Raw genomic sequence first — 17,769 nt, 5'->3', positions numbered from 1 at the left:
GGAAAGCCTGGACCGTGGAGCTGTGTGAACGGGGTGGAAGGAGACTGCACGTGCTGGCTTTTACCCAGGACGCAACTTCCCGTCATGGGCTCGGGAGAGTATGGGGAACGCACACTCCTCTTAGCTCTGCTCCAAGTCCAGCGGCCAAAACAAGGAGTTCTGTCGAGGTGTGCCAGAGCCCAGGTGGATTTTGGCAGCCCCACTCTGGAATGCAGAAGTGTCCCGTGGCTGTGTGAGGGGCAGTGTGTGCCAGGAGCAGGGTGAGGGGCTTTTAGTGGAACGTGTAGCCAGGAACAATGTGCATGGAGGAATGGGCTGTGTAGCTGGGACACTTCTTCACAAGGATGGCCCTGCATACCACGCTCCTGACTGCAGCGCTGCTGAGGCCTCTGCAAGGGAGCCACCGGGTAAGGCCAGTGAGAATGCCCTTCCCTGGGGCCTCACAGGTCGTCCCTCCCCCAGCATCCTGGCCTCCATCCTGGGCTGCCTCTGTTCCTCCAATGGGAGCCCTTGAATCTGGGCCTCAGCATGGGTATGGGTGAGAGTATTGTTTAGAGCAAAGTCAGGGTAAGGGTGTGGATGCAGGACTTCTGTTACTCCTCGAGTGACTCAGCTGTCCCAGGTTCTGACACAGTGACACCCTGACCAGAGCAAGCTCTTCAGGGACCACCTGTCCCATCTGCGCCACTTGTCCTAAGCCCTTTGCTTTCTGTTTGCTTTCGTTTTAAACATATGTTCAATGTATTTCCTGCAGTGGTTTGTGCTGCTTGGTTTTTCTCTTCAAATATCACCAGAAGTGACATGTCTGCATGTGCTACTCTGTACACCTGCCTTACTTATGTTAATTCACTTGCTCATTTCAGCTACTCTGCGGCATGAGCATGATGTGCCCACTGTACAGATGAGGAGACCGAGACTTGGAAAAGGTGAGACCTGGCCCCAGGTCACATGGCCAGAGTAGGGAACCTGTCTCAGCAACAGCTGACTGCCGAGCCCACGGTCTCCCCTTTCCCACCCGATGGCCAGAGCACTGGCCAGTGTGACCTTGGTCCTGACTGAGAATCCTGACTTTCCGGGCCCTGTATCACACATTTCTCCACAGGCCCCTACCCTGAGTCTCTATCCGATATAAGAAATGAAAATCTCCACGGGAATCATAACATCACTGAAATATCTGCCATATTATCGAGAAGATCCTACCCTGCCAAATACCAATATAATGCACTTATCCCCTTACCTGAATTGTTACAGGTTAAGAGTAAGTATGAAGTATGAAATAATGTAAGTATTATCATTATATGGAATTATTATTAAATGACAGTAAGTTTCATCTTTGTGGGGTCCTTTCAGAACTCTTGGACTGCAGTGGTATAGTGTGGCTGGCCCAGTACACACAAGTGCCACTAACTCCCAAGATGATGTCATTGTAGACACAGAGACACTGATGCGAAGTCCTATGTAGTGTGAACACTGAGGGATTTAACAATAGGTCTAACAGGTGGCCCCGACTTCCAGCTATACAATGACAAGGGGTCAGTCAATGCCACAGGGGGCACCGGAAGGGGAGACTGGGACTTTTGGAGCCTCGGGCAGCCCGACCAAGGAGAAGATAATTGGAAGCTCATTAAATTGTATCCTTGGAGGATTCTCCACCATGAAGTTATATTCTCCACCATGAAGGAAGTTATAAAATCTTGTGTGTTATTCTATGGTGTCTGGAGAGAAACGTGAACCAGCTAGAAGTGCTGTGGACTAATCCCACGCTTACTTTGTCACTAAAGAAACCAAAATACTGAGAGTTCACAATAAAGAGTGAAGGGAAAAAATAGGAGGATGGCATGGTGTCTCACATAAGGGTTTTTCAAGGGAGACAGAATTCTTGTCTGGACCAGGGGCAGACAGACCCGGCGTTTGCTGGAGGAGTTCAAAATTTTGGCGAAAAGAATATGGAAACAAAAAGATCATTTTGATGGCATTTAAAAGATCCGTTCGAGGATATCTAAATGAGTCCAAATATATTCAGCAAGTTTTAAAAGGCCAAAATTAGACTTAATGCAAGGTATGGAATATAGATTTGAAAGGCTGAATCGCATGTGAGTACCTTTCAAGCAAGTTAACACTTCATACGAAGTGATTGTTGAGCAATGCGCCTATGAGCAGGCTGCAGGCTTGGGCTAAGGGTCTCACCTTGTTTGGCTCTCATTGGTTAAGACAGAAAATTTTCTTTCTTTGGCAGGCTGCTAGGAGCCACTCATGGGGTCATCGCATCTACTCTTTTTATTTTTTTGAGAGACAGGAACATTAAGCTGTTCCTATTTGTACCCTGATTGGAGAATCGAACCAGCAACCTTCATGCTCTGGAATGATACCCATCTTAATACCTGCTCAGCCATGGCTCACTGGCCCAATCCAGATCCACCCTCCTAACACCGGTAGAAGAGTATAAAAAATTATGAATAAAAGGGTATAAAAATCAACTTAATTTTTTTACATTTCCCAGTACTTTTAACCCCGTTATCTCTTTGAAAGTGAGCAGCACAGTTAGGCTACATTCTCTTCATTGTAACCTTGCACTGTGAGTAGGCATTCTGCATGAAATAATAAAGGAGATTAATAATTAAATCAAAATGAAAAACCACTTGTTTCCTCTCTGCAGCTCAAGGGACAAATTTCCTGGGCTGGTGCCAATTTATCAATGACAATTAGGGAATAAGAGATGGGAGTCATGCAGAGAAGACAGGATCAAGAAAGCAAGATGATGTGAATACGAATCTACTTAGACTCAAGTGAGAAAGATGCTGTGTGATGAGCGAGCCAGTGAGACAGGACCAGAGGCGAAGGGCATGATCGTAAAATTCTTTTTAAATTATTATTATTATTATTTAGATTTTATTTATTCACTTTTAGAGAGAGAGGAGAGAGACAGAGAGAGAGAGAGAGAGAGAGAGAGAGAGAAGAGGGGAGGAGCAGGAAGCATCTACTTCCATATGTGCCTTGACCAGGCGAGCCCAGGGTTTCGAACCAGTGACCTCAGCATTCTAGACCTAATAGGTTAATGCTTTACCTACTGCACCGCAATAGAGTCAGGCCATGATTGTAAAATTCTAACCATTACAGCTGAAAGCTCCTGGGGGCTCACCACAGACCAGATTGTATTTTAAATGCTTTACATGTGTTTAGTCATTTCAGAAAAGTGATGAGAGCGGTTGTTTTTCTCGCTTTACAGATGAAGAAACTGGGGCACAAGATACGGTGAGTAAACTGCTAGTGCTGTCGACCAGGGTTTGAACCCAAGGCGGCCATTCCTAGAGCCCAACTCCAAGCTTAAGGGAAGGAGAATGCCCCACATGACTCAATCAACCAGATGAGATAAACATCCTGGGAGAATCAGTGAAACAAAAAAAGCCAGTACGATAAGAGAAGAATAAAGTGAAGAGAATCAGAATAAGGGGTCAGGAAGGAAAGAAGATTAAGAAAACAATGAATGAAAAGAGAAGTCAGTGAAGAGAAGTGAGGGGGAAGATGGCATCAGAATGAGAGCTGGAAGAAGAAAGAATAAATAAGAGAACCAGTCAGGGGGAAATAAGCCGCTGAACACTTGGCCAGACACTTCTCATTTGCTGCCTTACTTGACCTTTTCCATGGCATTTCAAAGTAATACACCCATTTTACAGAAGGAAAAATGAAGGCCTGAGAAACTAAGTGATATGCTCAGGGCACACAGCTAGTCATGGCAGATCAAAAAGAACTGCTGTTAACTCTAAATGCTGATGAAAGAAGTCAAAGAATATTTAATAAATAGAGAAACTGCGTTTATGGATGGGATGATGTAATACAGTAAAAATATCAATTTTCCCCAAATTGATATATTGATTTAATGTACTTCCCGTAAAAATCCCATGTGGTTTATTTTGTAGCTAAAAATAAGATTATTCTAAAACTTATTTGAAAGTCAAAGGAAGTAGAATAGGTAACATAATTTTGAAAAAAAAATAAAATGGACAAATCAGTCTACTCAATTTTAAAACTTATTACTTAGCTATAGTGGTCAAGACGGTGTGATATTGATGGAGGGACCGATGCATAGATCAATGGAACAGAACAGAGAGCCCAGAAATAGACCTTCGCACGTGCCCAGCTGATTTTTGACAAAAGTGCAAAAGGAATTTAGTGGAAGAAAGTCTTTTCACCAAATGATACTAGAGCAATTGGACATCCATAGGCAAAAATGTGAATCTTGACCTTTTAAATCTCAGACTTTATACAAAAACTAATTCAGAGTGAATCATGGACTTATATGAAAAAGATACAACTATGAAACTTTTAGAAAAAAAAATATGGGAGAAATTCTATGAGATTGAGGGCAGGCAAACAGTTCTTTGACCAAAAGCCTGATCTGTAAAAGAAAAAAACTGATAAATTTAGACCTCATTAAAATTGAAAACATTTCCTCTGAAGAGACCCAGCAGTGATTCAGTGAATAGAGTGTTGACCTGGGAAGCTGAGGACCCGATTTTGAAACCCAAGGTCACTGGCTTGAGCATGGGATCATAGACATGACCCTAGTCTCTGGCTTTAAGCCCAAGGTCGTTGGCTTGAGCAAGGGGTCACTGGCTCCGCTGGAACCCCCCGGTCAAGGCATATATGAGAAAGCAATCAATGAACAACTAAAGTGCCACAATAAAAAATTGATGTTTCTCATCTCCCTCTCTTTCTGTCTGTCTGTTCCTGTCTGCCTGTCTCTGTCACAAATAAGCGCGCACGCGCGCACACACACACACACACACACAGAGCCCTGTTAAGAAGATGAAAAGACAAGTTACAGAGTAGTAAAAAATATTTGTAAACTATGTTTGACAAGGGTTAGTATCCAGAATATATAAAAAAAACCTCTCAAAATTCTACAGTAAAACAATCAATTATGATTGGATTGCCCAGAAAATGGGCAAAAGACATAAAGAGACATTTATCTGGAGAAGATTGGTCAATGGAGGGCAAATAAGCCCATGAAGAGATCATCAGTCATTAGGGAAATGCAAATTAAAACCACAGAGATATCACTGTGCATCTATCAAAATGGTTAAAAAAAAACAAAAAAAAAAAAACAAAGCCTGACCAGGCACTGGCGCAGTGGATAGAGCCTCGAACTGGGATGCAGAGGACCCAGGTTCAAGACCCCGAGGTCACCAGCTTGAGCGCAGGCTCATCTGGTTTGAGCAAAAGCTCACTAGCTTGTACCCAAGGTCTTTGGCTCGAACAAGGGGTTACTCTGTCTGCTGAAGGCCCACGGTCAAGGCACATATGAGAAAGCAATCAATGAACAGCTAGGGTGTCACAACAAAAAACTGATGATTGATGCTTCTCATCTCTCTCCATTCCTGTCTGTCTCTCCCTATCTATCCCTCTCTCTGACTCACTCTCTGTCTCTGTAAAAAAAAAAAAAAGTGACAACACCAAATATTGGCAAGGATGTGGAGAAACTGGATCACCCATACATTGTTGGTGACAGTGTAAAATGGTACAGTCGCTATGGAAAGCAATCTGCCATTTGTTTTAAAACAACAACACCCCTAAGCATGTAAGTACCACCTGAACCATCAATGGCACTTGGGCACTTAGCCCAGAGAAATGAAAACTGAGGTTCACACTAAAAACCATTACGCATATGTTTACAGCAGCTTTATTTATAAAGCTCCTAACTGGAAACAATCCAGGAGACTTTTGGGGTGAACGGTGAACAAATCGTGGTGCCTCGTGCTGTGAAACACTACATGGCAGCTCACGCCCATCCACACACACCAATCCTGATAAACCCCCAGAGAATTACACCAAGTGAAAAGAGACAATTCTGAAAGGTTACAGACTGTATCTTAGATAATGCTCTACAAAAATTGTAGTACTGGAGAACTGGTTATTGGTTGCCGAGGATTAAGGAGGTGTGGCATGGGGGTAGGTAGTAGGTGTGGTTATGAAAAGGGCAATGAGAGATCTTTGTGGTGATGAAAACGTTGAGTTTTTTTTCCCAATTCAATTCCTCCACCCCTCCTCACCTCTGGTAACCACAAATCTGATCTCTTTTTCTATGAGATTTTGTTTTTGTTTTTTAAATCCCACATATAAGTGAGATCATGCAGCATTTGTCTTTTTCTGTCTGACTTATTTCACTTTGCATAAACCCTGTAGTGCAAACATGTTGTTGTAAATGGCAGGGTTTCATTCTTTCTTCTTTTTTTTTTTTTTGTATTTTTCTGAAGCTAGAAACAGGGAGAGACAGTCAGACAGACTCCCGCATGCGCCCGACCAGGATCCACCTGGCACGCCCTCCAGGGGGCGACGCTCTGCCCACCAGGGGGCGATGCTCTGCCCCTTCGGGGCATAGCTCTGCCGCGACCAGAGCCACTCTAGCGCCTGGGGCCAAGGCCAAGGAGCCATCCCCAGCGCCCAGGCCATCTTTGCTCCAATGGAGCCTTGCTGCGGGAGGGGAAGAGAGAGACAGAGAGGAAGGAGAGGGGGAGGGGTGGAGAAGCAGATGGGCGCTTCTCCTGTGTGCCCTGGCCTGGAATTAAACCCGGGACTTCCGCACGCCAGGCCGACGCTCTACCACTGAGCCAACTGGCCAGGGCCTCATTCTTTCTTTATGGTTGAGTAAAACTCCATGATGCACACACACATGAATAATTCAATATTACACATATATTCAGTGTGTATGTAATGTATATATGTATATATACCATATAGATACTGCATGTCTTAGATATTGTAAATCAGTGATCCCCAACCTTTTTTGGGCCACGGAACGGTTTAATGTCAGAAAATATTTTCATGGACCGGCCTTTAGGGTGGAACGGATACATGTATCACGTGACCGAGACAAGCGTCAAGAGTGAGTCTTAGCTGAATGTAACAGAGGGAATCTGGTCATTTTTAAAAAATAAAACATCGTTCAGACTTAAATATAAATAAAACGGAAATAATGTAAGTTGTTTATTCTTTCTCTGCAGGCCGGTACCAAATGGCCCACGGACCGGTACCGGTCCGCGGCCCAGGGTTTGAGGGCCACTGATGTAAATAACACAGCTATGAACATAGGGGTGCAGGTATCTCTTTGACATAGTTTCATTTCCTTTCGAAGTATTCTCAGCAGTGCAATCACTGGGTCATATGGTAGTTCTATTTTTAATTTTTGAGGACCCTTCATATATTTTTCCATAGTGGCTAACCCAATCTACTTTCCCACCAACAGTGCACGAGGGTTCCCTTTTCTCCACACCCTCGCCAGCATTTATTTCTTGTCTTCTTGATAATAGCCATTCTAATAAGTGTGAGGTGATGGGTATCTTATTATGGTTGTGACCTGCACTACCCTGATGATTACTAATGCTGAGCAACTTTCCATATTCCAGTTGACTACTTTTATACCTCTTTTTTAGAAAAAAAAAGGCTATTCAGGTATTTTGCCCATTTTTAAAATTGGATTCTTTTAAAAAATTGTTTGCTATTGATTTGTATGTGTTCTTTATATATATATTTTTTGGATGCAAACCCCTTATCAGATGTATGATCTGCAAATATTTTTCTCATTCTTTAGGTTGTCTTTTCATTTTGTTGATTGTTTCTTTGCTGTGGAAAATATTGTATGACCAAATTTTTATGGGTTTTGATATAAAAACTAGAGTTTTGCATAGAAAAACTAGAGGTTCTCTCAATGGTAGAGATGCTACCATTGAGAGAAACTGGGTAGATAATATAGGAGAGCTGTGTATTATTTCTTAAACTACTTGTAAACCCAAAATTATCTCAAAAGTTTAATAAACAATAGAAGAATGGAGGCAGTTGAAAGGGATTGAACTAAAGAATTACTAAAGGACATTTATGGTAAAGAGCATGAATGAGTTAAGAAAAAAGACAAAAATGACATGAAAAAATGGCCAAATTGAGAAGAAAATAAAGGGGAAAAATATGACTGAGTGTCAGCTCTTAAGAAACAGGACATCCAAACAGATGAAAGAACGGTGAGGACAAGCTCCCTCGGGGCTGCTCAGGGCCACAAAGCTGTGCTCCGCCCGACCACCCTCGGGCTCCCTGCTCTCTCGCACCATCCCTGAAATCCTCCCTGTTTTCCCAGCCCCTCGGAAAGCCTTTCCTGGCTCGCAATGGCCTTGCTTCAGTCCTCCTTGCACCTTCCTAATGCACTTACCCTGATGCTGTAATATATTCAGGACACACCTGCCTTCTTCCTCAGTCAGCGTGGGCAGGCCCTCCAACACAGGCTAGCCAGGGTGTGTATGTGACCCAAGATGACCCAATCTGTCGCAGGGTCCTACACAACGTGGGGCCTGTGGTAGGAGCGCCACACACATTTTTGAAGAAACATACGAGTGATTTTAAGTTCATCCTATAGGGCACCTTCCAAAGTGACTGAGGCAACCTGACTTGGGACAGGAGGCCTGCCTATCCTGAGTCCAGTGGGGTTGCCCTGCAGTAGCCCAGGGTAGCTGGCTGTCATCATCTCTGTTTGTAAGGGTTGCTGGGACCCAGGCACCTGTGTGATCTGTGGTCCCTGCCGGATGGCGAGTTCCTGGCACAGACTCAGCATCTCACTCCTGATGCCGTTGTGACCCTCCTCTTGGCCAGCCTTGAGCATCAGGTGCTCCCCAGCAAAATCTTGGGAGGGGAGCAGACTCTGAGGACAAGGCACAGGACACAGGTTTGTCCCCAGATGGCATTTCTCCACTCTTGCTCCCTCCTCCCGTTCTTGTATGAGTAACAAGGTACAATGTAGGATGGTGGCATAGGGCTTGTTGATGTTAGAGCAGGGAGCCTGAAGTGTGAGAGAGACATAGGCGTGGAGAGCACACCTAGCCTCAAACAACCAAGTCACAGGAGGTGTGAGTGATAGACTGACGGCTTGTCATTATCTCTCCTCTCTCCCCCTCCATTTCTCTTTTCACTCCCACCCCAGCTTCTGGCCACCATATGGGTTGACCCTTGATGACTAGGAAGTGCTGTTGCCACATGCCAAACTGGTCAGATTATCCCTGACCTTTGCTCCTCAGCTCGTTCTGGTCTGGAATGATAATGGAACTTAACATTTATGCAACAGCCAGGATCTCCAGTGTCATGTGTTAAAAGATTTGGCTTTGACATTTAACTTAACACGGCTGTTGGCAAAGGTTGCTGCCAGCCTGGGCTCTATGGACTAGAATAGCACACTTATCAGAATGTCAAGGTAGGAGGAACTAGATAAGCTGGCTGCACCGGCGGGACACTACTCCGTCCCTCGGCAGCCAGGGTCTCAGGAGGGGAAGCTGTTCCCTCTGTTTTAAAATAATTCCAGAGAAAGCCACCTCACAGGTATCTTAGAAAAATAAATTCAGGTGTTTGTTTTTCCCAAATGTCTCCTTATGGCTCTTTGATTCTGAACTCACCTTCTTCTTATTTTGTCTTTAGGAAAAACACAAAAATATCTCCATGGTTGACAACTGTCTTAATAGACATCGGATAATGCGCCCTCTCTTACGAACACTGCGAGCCCTCAATGGCCGACCTATAGCTCAGACACAGTGAACATGGCTCCTTCCAACTACAGCATAATCTTCCTGGAATCCTCCGTCCTCTCCATCATCCTCCCACCCCTCAGCCTAAACAGTCAATCAGCATTGCTTGGAAAATGTGAGCTGTTGATAATATTCTCCTAAGTGGAATGCATAACCCTGCTAGAATGATCACATTCCAAGGTTTTCAAAAATCAATTATTCCTGGCACCTTAGAGGTGATCAGATAAATGGTTGTTGAACTGATTTTAAAACAGAAAATAGCAGTAGACATGGTTTTGAAGTACGGGAATGCTTAGGACACCCTTTGTGGCGTTGACCACAGAAAGCATCGAGAACCAGGTCATTTTCAAGGCAAATGGAAAGTGGAGAATGGGCACTCTAGTTCTCTGTCTGCTGTAGGGTTAACGTCATCATAGGTGAGTAGAACCCCTTCTGACAAGAAACCCAGGCAGGCTCTTGCAGAAAGCCCCAAAGGGATTTTGGTGCACAGTCTGCCAGGGGCAGTGAGGCTGAGAATGTTTCTGGCAGAGGCACACTGATGCTGGACCCACAGAGGAAGCAGGTCCACCTCGCTAAGGATGTACCCGCAGATTCATGGGCAGCCATGAGACCTGGCGTGGCCAGAGAAAGCAGCTAATTTCCCACAGCCCCTTCCTGCTCACACTCCCCGCCTCCAGCTGCTGTGCTTGCCTGATGGCGCTCACTCACTCTCTGTTTAATGCAGACACGTGGCTTAACTAAGAGATATGCCTGTGAGCAATGTCAGCAGTGAATAGTGGGTTCAGGGGGGCAGGAGGATCCATGTCTAGTCGCCCCTTTCTGTTGGAGAGCTAGAGAGTGAACCTAGAACGTGTCTGCAGCGGACCGGGAGCACTGAGCCTGCGTGGCACGTGGAGCAACGTTCTCCTGCGATCTTTCTGCATCCGTAGGTGGCCCTGGTGCTGTTGTGATCATTTGTTATTCTCATAATTAATGAACAGAGTCTGACAAGTAACAAACATTTGATAATATCCCCCCATTCCTCCCAAGGTAAAAGAATGCTCCCCCTTCCAGCCTTAGGTTATAAGCCTCTCCCCCTGGGCACTCAGTGTCAGACTGTTTGGGTACAGGATGCTGTAGGGGTTGGGATGAGGTGAGGTAGAAGGAGGAATGTTGGAAAAACAGTCAATGGGAAAGGGCGAAACAATTAACATCACAGATATAAAATGCCTAAGTTCACATAGTAAGCATTCAATAAGTGACCATTTCTTGATATCATTACCAAGAAGCACACCCCCTTCCCCTGCACCCTAGGACCCCCACCGAAGCCTTCGCCTCAAGGCTTTTAGCAACGATGCCATCACAAGTCAGTCCAATCATTTTAGATCCCAGTCAAGCTGACCGAGCTTTCTGTCTCAGAGCCCAATGTGGGCCTTTCTCTCTTCCCTTTTATCACAGGCCCTGCTCGGTCCTTCCTCCAGATCCTAGGAAGCCCAGGACCTCATCCAGCCAGCTGGTGGGATTTACACCAGGGTTTGAGGACAGGCATGGATTTGAGAAGACTACAACACCTCCAGGGTTAGTGCTGGATAGTGGAAAGACTCTGGGTTTGAGGTCAGGGGGCAAGGGTTTAGAAGTTAATAACTCTGCCACTTATGAGCTCAGAACTCTCTAAACTTTGGTGTCACCTACAAAGCCAGTGTCATAACTGACCTCTATCTCAGGATGGGTGTCCAGATGAAGTCATACAAGTATGTCTTGCTCAGTACTTGCTGTCATAAATATTTGCTTCTTTCACTGCCTCTCTCCCATGGAAAGTGTGTTGTGAACCAGAAAGCCTTATGATGCTTAGCTGAGTGATGAAAAAATGGTCTGTTTTGAACTCAGATCCAACTAGGACCCTCACTTGTAAGCTGTGTACATCCAAACGTTACACAGCTTGCTAAACTGCAATTTCCCACCTGTAGACTGAAATAGATAATATCTGTTCCATTAAAAAAATCAAGAGAGCAAAGTACTTAGTACAATCTTGCACAAACAAAAAAAAAATCATATATCCACTGATCTTCTGGTGTTGCTGGACTAGTCTTACCTGACCCAAAGTTGGGGGTACTAGACCATTGAAGTCAGATAAGTCAGGGGAACCCGCACTACATAAGGCCAAGGAGGAGAGCCTGATTTGAGGGGAGCACAGACAAGTCTCTAGGGAGATCTGTGGGTTTGGGGGAAATGGGAATAATGGCCATGCTCTTCCCTAGTCCCTCTCCCTCCACTGGGAGCCTTGACTTTTGGCCTTTCTCAACGGTTTGAAAGACATTTATGAAGAGATAGGGAGGCACGCAGGAAGTGACCAGCAGCAAGAGGGCAGAACTAGCAATCAATTTGGCCAGACTTAAAAGAAAGCAAGATGAAACGGAGGATCTGAGGCAGATGGAGCTCACGGCCCCACCCTGGCCCTCCACAACCCCAGCTGAAGGCAAAGCCACTTCCCAGGGGAATCATGCCCTTCTCCCCACTGCCCTGGCCTCTGGCACCACTGAGGGGGCTCTGCTGGGGGTTGGGGGGGGGGTAGGAATCCCTGCTCTAGCACCAGAACAGAGACTGATAGCCTTCCAGTCCTCTGAAAGCCAAACTCCCTAGCCCAAGGCAGCCCTCCGGCTATGGAAAGCTCTGATTTCTGTGCTGAACTTTGGACCCAGCCTACACCCTCTGGGTTCCCCCCGAGCTCCCAAACAGGCTGGCTCCCGGTTAAGAGCTAGTTGCTAGGGGCATGGGTGCTGGGAGAGTGCAGTCCTGCCTTCTAGATCTGGTGAGCTGGGGGAGGAATGGAGAAAGAAAAGAAGACAACTTACTTGTTGCGATCGTAGCTTCCCAGTGCCACTGATGCTAACTTCTGGGGTGTCCCTTAGAGGCTGGGCAGGGGGCGCTCAGGGTCCTTGAGGAGACTCTGCAGCCCCAGCCATTACCAGAGCCTCGGACCCTGCCTAGAGCCTCTCCCTGTCGCGGGTCCTGTTGGCAGAGGCTTCTAAGCCATGCCGTCCCTTCCTTGCCAACCCCTCAGTCACTCCCTCCTCCAGCGAGAGCAACGGGAGGCTCCTCTCTCCTTCTCTCTCTCTTTTTCTCTCTCGCTCCTCTCCCTCTCTTTCCCTGTCTCCCGCTCCCTCTCACCCCCCTCCGTCCCCTCCGCCCTCTTCTCTCCCCTGTTCTCCTCCCCTTCTGCCCCTGGTACAAAAGGATCCCTGAGTAATAATGTGTAATAACCGATTTAAAGGGCCACAGGCAAGGGCGGCGGGGGTGGGAGTGGAGGATGAGGACGGGGTTCCACGTGACCAGGGAATACCGTCAGTTCTGAATGACTGGGATCCTGGAAGGTGGAGAGAGAACCCGAGGGTGGGCAGGCGGGCGGGCAGATCTGCGCTCCCGCCCCCGCTCGCGCCACCTCCCGCCACACATCGCGAGGGTACTGGGTGTGTCTCTGTCCTGCAGAAGCAAAGGGCGGAGGTCTCTGCGCACGCGGGAGCAGGTGTGAGCGTGTGTGTGTGCAAGAGCGCGCGCGTGGTTCGGGGGTGCGGTGGAGCCGACCGAAAGAGGGAAGGAACTAGGAAGGCAGAAATCTTGGATCGAAGTCTGGGGCGGGGGGCTGCCCAGTAACTCCGCGGTGCACAGAGAAGGAGGTTGGCAAATTTTAGTTACGTTTCTTTAGCTGGAACTGAGCAAACAGATGGGAGACTTGCTTTGGGGAAGTTGGGGAAGCCACTGTCTGGACGCTGCATCCCCATCCCCAACGCTCTCGCTCCTGTGGTGGAGCGAAGGTCTGAAGCGCCCTGACACGCTGGTGGAGCCGGTCACAGAGGGGAAACAGGTCTGCGGCGTCCAGGGGCTCGGGCTCCCCGCTCACCCCTCGGCCGCCCTCTCCAGCGACGTGTGTTGTGGCCTGCGGCTGGGCTGGAATAGCGGGAAATACTCCCTCCACTCAACTCTCAGCACAGCGTTGAGGCAGAGCCCCAGCTGAATGCGCAGCGGGCTGGGCAGAGCCGCTCCACTCCCTTTTGGAGTCCTGCCTGCCTGGCGGAAAGATGATGGCATGCGTTTATTCTTTAATTCGAGTGACTTATAGGAAAGGCAACTGCAGACGTCACAGCCCCTGCAAAGGGAGGGCTGCCATCTGTACGGGGGCTGGAAGGCTTCTCTGAAGACTGGTCTATTCAGGGTGGCCCTTTCTATGACTGTGGTGTTCCCTCGGGCTGCTCTCTGTCTGTTGCCCAACATTTTTGGTTCAATACCGCTGCCCTGGGCTCTGAGTATGTGTTTCCTGGGAGGAGGGAGGCAGGCACACCTGATCAAGCTGTGAGACCAGGATCCACAGGCTGCAGGCTCCACCAGGCAGGGACCATGACTGTCTGGTTCTCTACTGTGTCACCTGCACAGGTGCTCAATGAATATTTAGGAAATGAACACTGTCAACACTAAGCTAAAGGTTTATTAAATTACAAGGGAACAAATGCTTGTCGCTGGGACTGGGGTGCACCAGGTCTGTCTTCTCCTGTAAGCACAGCGGCATGGCAGCTCCCTGGAAGCTTAGTCTCACCATGGCAACCTGAGGCTCCTCTTGCCAGGCAGATCAGTGTGAACTGAAAAGGGGCTACACACTGAACTTGACAAGCTCAGGGGAGGCCTGCGTGGTGGGCCTTACCAACTCAGAGACCTACAGTAACCCCATAGCATGGTCTGAACATAAAACTTCCTAAGTAAAACCTGATCATGTCAGGCAGTACATCCTGGGTCTGTAGCTTCCTTCACAAAGCTCAATCTCTGCCTGAAGTGAGCCGATTTAAAATCACAGACCATTGACTTGTCAGAGAAATCTGTTTCTCCAGACCCTCTGGGCACAACCGCAGTGGCAGAGACCCCTGAGCCCTCGCTGTTGTCTTGCTCCCGGCAAACCATCTCTCTGTGATGGGAGTAATTATGGACGTTCCGGTACCCCCCCCCCCCATGTAAAAGAAGTGTGGCTTTCTCTGTTTGCCTTTTAACTTAATCCCAGATGATTTAGCTGCTTTTTTTCTTCCGTCCCCTTGATCTACTACCAGTAGATTCCATGTAACCCTCCTTTCGTCTCTTCTGAATCTAACGTATAAAATAAGCTGTAAAGCTGTCATTGTCTGGAGCACGTTTTCAATCCATTTAGATTTTGTTTTGCAGCAATTGTCAGCAGTTTGACCCAAATAAACTCATAAAATTCTCTTCAGTGTTGGACGTTCCGTTTGTCGACACCAGTGTACACACAGCCCACTCACTGCCCAGGCCCCCTCCTCAGGAAGAGCAGGAGCCAGGCTCTGTCAGCATTTCCTCCTAGACCCAACCCAGCCCCAGCCCCTCTCTCTGTAAAGGGTTGAATTGGTCAATGTGGCTGCAATTGGCCCTGACTAACCAGTAAGTCTATTAGTCCCCTTAGGGATTTAGCCTGTCTTCCTGCTCATCCATTACATGCTGATCTTATGGCTTAACACTGAGAAGAGTGTTCTTCATTTCTTAATATCCTAGTTCTTGGGAGAGGCTGTGGCTATGCAGCTCTGTGGTCTGTAATACACATTTCTTTTTTTTTTTGGTGTGTATTTTTCTGAAGCTGGAAATGGGGAGAGACAGTCAGACAGACTCCCGCATGCGCCCGACCGGGATCCACCCGGCACGCCCACCAGGGGCAACACTCTGCCCACCAGGGGGCAATGCTCTGCCCCTCCGGGGTGTCGCTCTGCCGCGACCAGAGCCACTCTAGCGCCTGGGGCAGAGGCCAAGGAGCCATCCCCAGCGCCCAGGCCATCTTTGCTCCAATGGAGCCTTGGCTGCAGGAGGGGAAGAGAGAGACAGAGAGGAAGGAGGGGGGGGGGTGGAGAAGCAAATGGGCGCTTCTCCTATGTGCCCTGGCCGGGAATCGAACCCGGGCCCCCCCGCATGCCAGGCCGACGCTCTACCGCTGAGCCAACCAGCCAGGGCCGATACACATTTCTGAGCCTGTGGGGTGACAGTGACTTTACTTTTTTTTTTTTTTTTTTTCATTTTTCTGAAGCTGGAAACGGGGAGAGACAGTCAGACAGACTCCCGCATGCGCCCGACCGGGATCCACCCGGCACGCCCACCAGGGGCGACGCTCTGCCCACCAGGGGGCGATGCTCTGCCCATCCTGGGCGTCACCATATTGCGACCAGAGCCACTCTAGCGCCTGAGGCAGAGGTCACAGAGCCATCCCCAGCGCCCGGGCCATCTTTGCTCCAATGGAGCCTTGGCTGCAGGAGGGGAAGAGAGAGACAGAGAGGAAAGTGCGGCGGAGGGGTGGAGAAGCAAATGGGCGCTTCTCCTGTGTGCCCTGGCCGGGAATCGAACCCGGGTCCTCCGCACGCTAGGCCGACGCTCTACCGCTGAGCCAACCAGCCAGGGCGACAGTGACTTTAGATTTAGCATAAAGGCTATAGAATTTCTTCTGCCTTGATGGGGGGCTGACTTTGAAGCAAAATGTAGGGTGGTCTGGTAAATGCCATTTTGTAAATATTCTCACAGTGATGGATCAAGAGACAGAACACCTGGGTCCAGTTGTTGGCCTAGATCTGAAAATTGAGAAATTTGGGGGTTCCAGTCTTGACTGGTTTTTGTAAATTTAGACGAGCCTAACTTTTTCATGCTCCAGTTTCCCCAAGAGCACAGGTGGCATTTGAGGGTAAGAGACACAATGAAAGAACTACTCGGGGCTTGGAAGATGCTTTCTGTCCTTCATTGTGTGAACATTGTCGTGGCAGCGCCGGAAAGCCACAGAAAGCCTGCCTGTCCTCGTTAATCAGAGCGCAGAACCCCTGCCTCTGTCCACCGCCATCTGCTTCTCTTACCTTCCTTCATCGACGAGAGATGAATTCACAATGAAGTCTTCTCTGTAGAATATGACACACAGGAAATTATGTTTCTCCTATTTATAGAAATTCCATTTGCATTTATGAGGCTAGTAATGTCTCATAAATATTTTCAGCCAGATAAAATATTAATTAAAAGAGTTGGTTGAGTTAGACTCTGAAATCCTAACTAAAACTCTTCTAAGACAAACATTGTAAGTATTTACTCTCCTGTCAGGAGAATTCCTCATGCATTAGTTGTGAATTTTAATAAGTCCATGTACAAACAACAGATGTGAGTCAATTAATACATGCTAATTTACAACATTTAAGGATAAAAAAAGGTGTGAGAACAGTATAACAAATAATTGTAAAACTATCACTCAGCTTAAAAAACACAATACAACATGGCAACACTGTTGAATCCATCCTATATTACCTCCTGTGCCTGCAGAGAAAACAGTAAGCAATCTGAATTTGGTATTTCTCTCCCTCATGATTTCTTTAGGCTAAACACACACACACACATTTAATCAGTGAATATTGACTAGATATACTGATATAAGTTTTTTAATATTCACACACTGTTTGAACTTATTAATTAAGACCTGCTATATTTGAGACAGCTTGATAGGTGCTGTGAGAAAAACCAGAAAGAATTCATGGTGGGCTTTGATCTAAATGCTTTGCCACCTAATCAGGGTCAGCCTACGTGCAGGAGAAGTTAGCAGGCAAATTCGCAACTTGAGACTGTAATTCGTAGGTGGTAATTGGATGGCCTGGTGGTGTGGAATAGATAATAATGCCAGCAAAGCTTGGCAGTAGGTGCTGGGGAGCTGATATCGGACTGGAGAGAGAAGGGCGTCAGGAGTGAGTCAAGAAGTAAGACTGAGATCTGAAGATGCAGGGTTGGCGCATCGAGGAAGGCCAGGAGCGGCAAGGCCCACATGTGTTAAGTCAAGGGCGCTGGGGCCGGGAGCAAGGGCAGAGTGTATGGAAGTGATGACAAGTGGCTCTGATCAGCTGAGTGCCTACTATGTGCTGAGCTCTGCTAAGTGTGTCACAAAAGTAATCTTTCCAACAACCTGCTGAGGATGTATGTCATCATTTCTCAGATGAAGAAACTGAGGCTCAAACAAGTAATGAATCTTTTCCTTGGCGGTTCTTAATAGTGAATTCCAGAACCCGGTTTTTTTTAGATGTCAAAACTATATTTCCAAATGTTATAGGCTGAATTGTGTCCTAGCCTCATCCCCAGCTAATCCTCAGATTCATATGTTGGTGTTTTAACCCTTGTACCTCCAAATATAACTGTGTGTGGCAATAAGGCCTTTAAAGAGGTGATTATATTAAAA

General features: G+C 47.2%; 1 protein-coding gene across 2 annotated transcripts in view; it reads right to left on the bottom strand.

The window, feature by feature from the left end:
- KCNJ5 (potassium inwardly rectifying channel subfamily J member 5) overlaps positions 1–12,729 on the bottom strand; it is a 33,710-nt gene extending 20,981 nt beyond the window's left edge. For both annotated transcript variants that reach the window (XR_010748973.1, XM_066365221.1), the window contains exon 1: positions 12,389–12,729. The gene's annotated coding sequence lies outside the window, so the exon portion shown is untranslated. The remainder of the gene's footprint in view (positions 1–12,388) is intronic.
- Positions 12,730–17,769: the final 5,040 nt, after the last annotated feature.

The sequence above is a fragment of the Saccopteryx leptura genome, chromosome 2 (genome assembly GCF_036850995.1).
Source record: "Saccopteryx leptura isolate mSacLep1 chromosome 2, mSacLep1_pri_phased_curated, whole genome shotgun sequence".
In the NCBI taxonomy this organism is placed as follows: Eukaryota; Metazoa; Chordata; class Mammalia; order Chiroptera; family Emballonuridae; genus Saccopteryx; species Saccopteryx leptura.
The sequence above is the reverse complement of the archived record's forward strand: the minus strand, read 5'-3'. Positions and strand labels throughout refer to the sequence as shown.